At 40.7% G+C, this 7,741-nt stretch overlaps 1 protein-coding gene across 5 annotated transcripts in view; it reads left to right on the top strand.

The window, feature by feature from the left end:
• Positions 1–7,741, top strand: part of LOC104500715 (core histone macro-H2A.1) — a 36,110-nt gene that overhangs the window by 4,466 nt on the left and 23,903 nt on the right. The window lies entirely within an intron of this gene.

Below are 7,741 nucleotides of genomic sequence, written 5' to 3'. Positions count from 1 at the left end.
CCCCCCCGCACCGTCTTCTCTACACTGTAAATAATTTTCAATTGCCAAAATGTCACAACAAATGAGGAGAAGGAGAAGTTTATAAAACAGCAGGAGAACAGGAGTGCTGAAGAAATGAGACTTTGATTTATATTTGTTCTGTATATACTGAAGCAAGGTAGGAGAAAACGTTACAAGTATGTTTTCTCCATCAGTTTTTTTTCTCAACTGGATTTTTATTGCCCGGTGTGTACTGTTGGTCCTGTATTTTGTTAGAATGTAGAAGCAGCACCTTTTCAACCCCCCAGTTAGAATTGCGTCCAGGGCATTCTGGTGCTTATCTGAGTTTTTGTTTTCAGGCTTGCTAATGTCACCAGAATCCCTTAATGGAGGTTCACGTGCTGGAGCTCAGGTCGTTGCATTTTCATCTTGATTAATTTTCGATGTGGAAAACTTTCTTAAGCCAGGTGCTGATTGGCTGCAAAATGAAAGTCCTTCCTGAATGCAGTAAGTTCACTGCTCGCTGCAGGTGCTCACTTTCCGATGTGCAAGGTGATCAAGTTGAACTGCCGCTCACCTCTTGAGCTCTGCTTGCCGCTGGAAATTTTTACAGGGTTGCAGAGGAAGACACTGACTCTACCACGTTTGTCAAAACAGAGGCACTGCTGAACTTCTGCTCAGAAGCAGAGGGGAGCTCAGAGGTCCACAGTAAAAAAGCATCAGGTTAAATTCCAATTCAGAGACTACCATAAATAACGGGCCTTAGGGAGTAATGAAATTTAAGAGGAGAATTAATTGACAGTGTCTTTTTGATACTGTTGAAAAGCACATTCAGTACCAAGATACATTTCTTCTGTTTAAACAGGCAGCTTTAGAAACATTAATCTTTAGTACGGAGTTGTATCCCAAAAGAGGCTTAAAATAAATTGGGGGCTCGTAGGACCAGTGCCTCACTTGAGCAAGCATGGTATTATCTCTTCAGATCCAGCGTGTTTTGAATATGGATTAATACCGGACCTAAAGTGCAGCAGGGTTGTTAATGGCAATAGCCTCAAGGGCAGAGACCTTTTGAAAACACCAGCATAGCAAAGCTCCTTTGTGACGTTCTGCTTTTACGTAAGTCTTGTGTCATGCTCTCAAGAGAAGCGAGACTGTCACAGTTTACAACTGCCACACTTGCAAGAAGTGCCTCTTTGGATAGAAAACTTTGCATTGTTACCGATGGAATGACTGGCTTTCTGAACTTAGAAATGCATGACTCACTCTGCTTCAAATGTATATAAGTGGTTTTCTTCCTCTGATAAGCCCTTTCTTGACTCCAGCCCTGTAAATACTTACGTATGTGCCCTTTATTCTTGGGACTGACAGTAGCAGCACAAATAGCTAGAACGCAGGAAGACATCCCACTGCTCTCGAGTAGTGTGCAGAGTTCAGCAAGCAGGTTCTTTCCTCTGATTTTCTCAAACTTTAGCAGTTCTTGTATCAAGCATTGTAAGTATGACTATTGTTTTCCCTTTTTCCCGTAAGGATTATTTCAGAAAGTCTGAGTTCAGGTCATGCTTCGGTCTTCAGTCTTTTTTCCACAGTACGTTTGTCCCTGAATTTTTTTAGGGGTGAAATTTCATGTAGGTTTTTAGGTGCAGCCAGATGAAATGCACCATCCTCAATATAAAATTAACTCGGGAAGAATGAATTTAGGGGGCATACAGTAAAATACAGTATTTTAAAAACAAATAGCAGGTACTTTTGAGTGTGCTATGTTGTCACTCCTATTCTGCTTCTGTAAAGGAATGGGGGAAAATGCTTGTAAATTAAGTATTTTTCTTCTCAATGGTAACAATTGTATTTGTCTAGAGGTTCTTGTATTTATTATGACTTCCATTGCTATCTTGATAGAGAAAGACTTGATGTCGGGGAAAGACTTTGAGACAACAGCAGCTTGATGAGTCATAACATGTTCAGTAATAAACAATTAATTGAATCCCACTTCCCTCCCTGTCATAGGCAGTATGCACCAAAACCATTATCTCATTCTGCCAGATCACACTGAAATGAGTACGCTACAAAATCAAGAGCGCAGCATAGAGGAATTGCATCAGCTTTGGGCATTGCTTAGTGAACCTTTAACACTGCCTTGCATGTCTTAGTGCTCTTGGTAGGGACGTAGGTACGCACACCCGTGATACACATACCCATTTCCTCATCAAGCCCAGGGCTTACAGTCACTTCAGTAAAATCCCTATTGAAATACGAAGCCCTCTCCTCTTCTGGTAATAACATTATTAATGTTCACTGAATTTCAGTAGATGATTGGCACCTGCCACTTCCTTCATGTTTGGAAAAGCAAGTCAATAACGTGTCTGCAAAGGTCAAAGTCTAAGGTAGAACCAAGTCTTAAGACACGAGGAGTCTTCTGTACTCTGCAAAGCCAGACCAAAGCATGCAAGCTGTGCTTGATCATGTAACGTCTGGCAGAGGTTATATTAATCATGTTTGATTGTGTTTCTAAAACATATGTAAACTGTTAGGAGTAAGAGCAAAGGTAGAGGAAGCTGCACTGAAAAAGAAAAAAGGGTTAATTTGAATTAGATCTGGGTTTTGAAGTCAGTGAACTAGGAGAGAGTGGATAGGCTCTCTTTTAAATTAGTACTTGGGGTGTGACTTGCAATAACCCTTAAGATTAAATTCGCTTTCAGTTTTCCCTGAAAAGTGAACCCTCATACTTATTACAGATCAATAGTAAATCCAGACATCTAAACAATTAGGAAGTTAAATAACATTGGTACTCTTAAAAAAAAAAAAAGCTGGTATTTCAGTGTAGAAAAGAGCTGAGAAGAAGCGTGAGTCAGATCAGAAGGCTCTGAGTGGAAGTGGCTTTTGTGGCCTGAACTTGAGTTCTGTGTAAACGGCAGTCTGTCATCTGCCTCCCAGAAATGCAAAACCGACAATAACTTGGCAAAGTTAACAGTTTCTCTTTCAAGAGTCCTAGTAGTGATACAGCTCAGACAGGAAAGACTGAAGAGTTTGGGTTTTTTATCACATCCTGAAAGAGTGATTGCCCTGTTGAGAGCTGAGGTTTCATCAAGGCTTGTTCCAGGCACTAAAATTTCTTGAATTGATTTTCACTGCATCAAATTTCCATGACTTTGAACCAGGGATGAGAACTGTTTTACTGGAAGGCACGAGAGAGAAAGCGTTGTGAAATGATTCTACCTTCACTCTTGAAACTGCAGATTCCAGGGGGATTGGGTGGAATACACAGAGTCAGGAATGCAGGAAACTCTTTAACAGTCTTGGCTGATTGGGGTTGATTGGGTTAAAACCTTCCGGAATCACGTGAAATGATTCTGAAGTCAATAAAATGCTGATGGAAGAATGATTAATTTAAACTACAATAAACAGACTCCTTGTCATGGAGTTGGCTTTGTAGCAAATATGTATTTCTCACTGGAGTTGATTCAATATGCATTTTTCTTTCATTTCTGGATATCGTTCACCGTTTTCTTTAGAGGAGAGGCTTCACAATCTTTTAGAAACCTCTGACTTGTCCCTCTTGGAACGTGCATGTTCAGAAACTGGCCTTGTGTCAACACATCACCTGGTAGTTGTTAAGAGTTTCATTTTCAAAGCTATGATTTCATCTCCCTGAAGAGAAGGCGGACAAAGGGATTCAGTGCAACAGCAGTGATTTAGCTTGAGATGTAAACCAAAAAAAAAAAAGAAAAAAAAAAAACCCAGCATCGCTTGGGGGATGAACTCAGAGCAGATTGAATTTTTACATTGAGAAAGTATTACAGCCTGGAATGCGTGATAAGCTAAAGACCTTGTCATTTAGGCTTTAAAGGAGTTTTATTCAGTGATTACCAGTAATATTTTGTTAGAAAATTAGAATAAATGAACTAGAGCATTCTCCAGGAGCGGGAGAAGAGCGCATCTGCTTTTGCTCCCCTCCAGGTCTGCAGTGGCTCCTGTGCCTGCTTTGTTTAGGTCTAGTACCAATTTCTTTTGTTTTAACCTTGTGTTGAGTTCATGTTCCAGAATTCGCGAGTGTTGTGAAATACCAAAGCAGTGGTATTGAAGGCAGAGCAGTACTGCTGTGAAACAGGGAAATGCACCTAACGAAACTGGGAACTTCGGATGGCCAGGAGGTGGCCAAGAGATCAGTGGCTCTTCAAGTAAAGGAACTTGCTCTGAAAGCTTGCTTCAGGATGAGGTTTTTGTGGAGACTTCTGGCACTTTTTGGTTGTGTTTGAGTAGGAAATGCCTTGAGAACAACTTTTCCTGTGGTCTTATCTCAGGCTTAAGTACAAAGATATACAACCTGTTTTCTTTTCTTCTTTAAAAATATTTAACTGAACTTTTAAAAACCTCGGTAGAAAAAAACCTCCGGTTTTGGTTCAAGTGCTGAGAGCAGGCTTAGACCAGTTTTTACTACCCATATCCATCTGCCCAGTCCTGAACGTTTAGGCTAATTTTTCAGAGAAAATTTCTTTACTTTTAGAACTTTCTCTTCCCACTTTAACCATTTACTTGAAAGGTGACTGAAAAGAACAAAACTACTGATCACGATGTCTTTGAAATCAAATTGATGTTTTCCTATATTTCATACTCCTAAGGCATCCCTCCCTAGTCTTGCTACGTAACAGCTGTCCACACTTGGATATATCACATGCAGACATCATATTCCTATTTCAACTTTTATTGCCTAATTAGCTTTTTCACTGGATTGTTTTGTATCTGCAGTTAAAGTGACACATGTTATTTGGTGCTTTTTTTTCAAATTATTTAAAAGTACAGAGAAAGCCATTTGTGCAAATATAAAGAGTATCTCTTCATATTAACCAAAGATTTAAATATGTAGTAACTGAAAAATTACACCTTCAAAAGCTTCTAATATTGAATAGTTTGTATATTTTCCTTATTTAAAAACAAACAGCTTTTGGTGTTCAGTCCCTCTGCACCACGTGCCTCATAGTTGCCTTTCGCCTGAGTGGTGGTGGAGTAATTATTCTCTACGGGGGAAATGCCTTGCGTAAATGTATGAAAAGAATGGAATAGACATTATGCAACTTAACATCCTTTTTGGGAGGCCTCATTTTTGTAAAACTTTCTCGTTCTGGCCTTCTGGCTGGATAAATACAAGCTGAGTGAATCCTGATGGCATGGAAGCTCTTAACACTTTTTTCTGCCTCGACACTTACAAGCCCGACTTTCTCTCTTGACCCTGTTCGCTTGCAGGACTTGATTTTGAATGTCTGTTTTTTCCCACTGTTGGAAGATTAATGAAATGGAACTCTTCAATGACTCAAACCTTTGAAGCTGATAGAATGGCACTTCCAAAGATGGGTCCGACCTCAGAATTCAGATCCAATCTCAGTTTTAAACACCTCTTCCCTCCTACTACTCTTTCCTTCTCCACATCTAAATCCAGAGTGATTATTCTGGAAACTTAAGTCAGCTGTCTTAGAGAGATGGATTTTCATCTAATTGGGAATCTGTTTAAGACAATGGGTGAAACACCACTTAAATCTTTGGAATTAAAGCAGCATAAAACAGACATGAAAGTAAAGCTGGCTGCAAGCAACATCTGGACAAGTAGTCCAGATCCCATTCGGGTCCAAAAAGCCCTTATTGCTAGCATTTGGAAGTGTCTATCTGTTGGGTTTGGATCAGGTTTGTCTCTGTCAGTGCTAATTGAAAAAAAAATTGTTGCCTCTGTTGGCTTCAGCTCGAATACATGCTAACCTTCTGTTTCTAACTAGGGGTGAATCCCCCGCTGAGCAGACTGTGTCCGGAGCTGTGTTCTGCTGTTCTCTGTGCTGCAGGTCTCTGCGTGCACGAGCAATGCTTGATTATTATTGGAGAGCTGAGGAGAAGGCCAGAAGAAAAATTCCCCCCTCCATGCCCTCCTCCCCTCTCCCCCTCCCCAAGCTCCTCTTTTGTGGTCCTCAATGCCAGTGCAAAGCGCTCTGTTCCTGCAGAGGAAGCGGGGTACCTCAGCTTCCCTGAAGGACCATTAGAAAACTGTAATTTCAAAATGAGTTTCCTGTCCAAGGAAGAGGGCTTAGCACTTACCAGAACAGTTCTGCACTGTACAAGGCAGACATTTTAGTTTTATGAGGAACAAATAAAACATTCCTCTGTGCTTTACAGGCATAACACTTTCTTAGAGTCTTTAGTTCCAAAATGACCTGTCTGCATAGCTGCGCTGATCGGTTGCAGAGTAACACGGCCCAACTGTTCAGAAGGGCCTGATGCAGTAAAGGCGCAGAGGTGGGGGAAGCAGAGGCAAAGCTGTAAGTCTGCAGTTCACAGCAAATCCTTCCTATGTTTTTCAGCCGCTAATAAAGTCTGAGATACAAACAAATCAACTCCTGATCTAGATCGGTGGAGATGCCAGCGTTAGACGTGGAACCGTCCTGCGGTTAGTGGGGATGCGCAGGCTGTAACCGAGGGCACAGCGTGTCCCTTGGAAGGTGATACAGATTTTCTGTCGCAACGGGCGATGCTCAACACAGGCTAAACCTCACGTGTCTGAGCCGTGGCTTTTGAGAAGTATGTGAAAAGGATTATGCAGCTTAATTGAGTTCTTTGGAGGTGTGGAAAGCATAGCGAGGTTGACCTTACCCTGCTAATCCGTCTTTAAAAATAAATTAAAGCAATTGTCAGCATGAAATGTTGAGTTACTTTTGGGGGCTTAGACTTAATATTCTGTCTCGCCCTACAATAAAGTTAATTGTGCACTTTGAAAAGCTCAAAATACTGAAAGTCTACCAAAACCCTTGATGAAGTTTAACTGTGTGACATCCAGAAGCAGCCGTAAGTTTTCCAGTAAATGTCATAACTAGCTTGTTACAGGACTGAGAAGAATCACGTTAAATTCAGTCTAAAGAAAAGCCGTAGCCTGTGCTATGTAGCGTTACAGGATATTTACCATGTGTTATGGTAAAGGCATGTGGTCATGTGGGCTTCAAGTTTAGGCTTTTTGTTTCCAGATTAAAGTCCTATTTCAGTTGCCTCTGAAACAAACTTAAGGGAGAGCTTTCATGGTACAGTCAGTTGTTAAATGTGAAATCAATCTTTACCCCATTCTAATGCTAGATTTTAATATATTAGTGTGTAAGAGAAGTAAAAAGACATTTTCATTGTCTTTTTTTCCTCTTTTTCTCCAGATGTTACCAGGTTTGCAAAAGGAAATAGTCCAAAAGCGATAGTGAAATACAGTCTGTACAGAGAGGGACAAAGGGTTATGTGTAACAGAGGCAGCAATAGCACTGAATTGCTAAGTCAGATAAACATGTTATGTAATTTTTTAAATTGTTCCCCAGACTTTCCTGTAATTAATTGCATTCTTTGCCTCAGGCTTGTTGAGTTGAAGACAGGTAAGCTGGCAGGTAACGCTCTAGCCTTTCACTTCAGAGATCCTTGCAGGGGAGCAGGATTGCCTGATTCCTTTAGAAGCCATCGTATGCACAGCCATTAAATGTATTTTGTCAGGACTGGGAATTTCCTCTGAGGAGATCTTTTATTAGGAGCAAACAAACATGATTCATCAATTACATTTCCTGGACAGAAAATCCCTTTCAGATAGAGAAAAACAATGATGAAGTCAGGGGAGCAGCAGAGTGCGTGTCCTTCGTGTCCTCCCTGGGATGTGCGCTTACATGCTTCGATGATGTTAAAAATGAGAAACTGAGAACAGCATCTTTTCCACTAATAAAAAAGTAGAAGCAGAACAAGCCAGAGCTCACATTTATGACAG

Source organism: Buceros rhinoceros, unplaced genomic scaffold, assembly GCF_000710305.1.
Source record: "Buceros rhinoceros silvestris isolate BGI_N320 unplaced genomic scaffold, ASM71030v1 scaffold15340, whole genome shotgun sequence".
NCBI classification, from domain to species: Eukaryota; Metazoa; Chordata; class Aves; order Bucerotiformes; family Bucerotidae; genus Buceros; species Buceros rhinoceros.
Note: the sequence above shows the minus strand (reverse complement) of the source record. Positions and strands in the feature narration are given on the sequence as shown.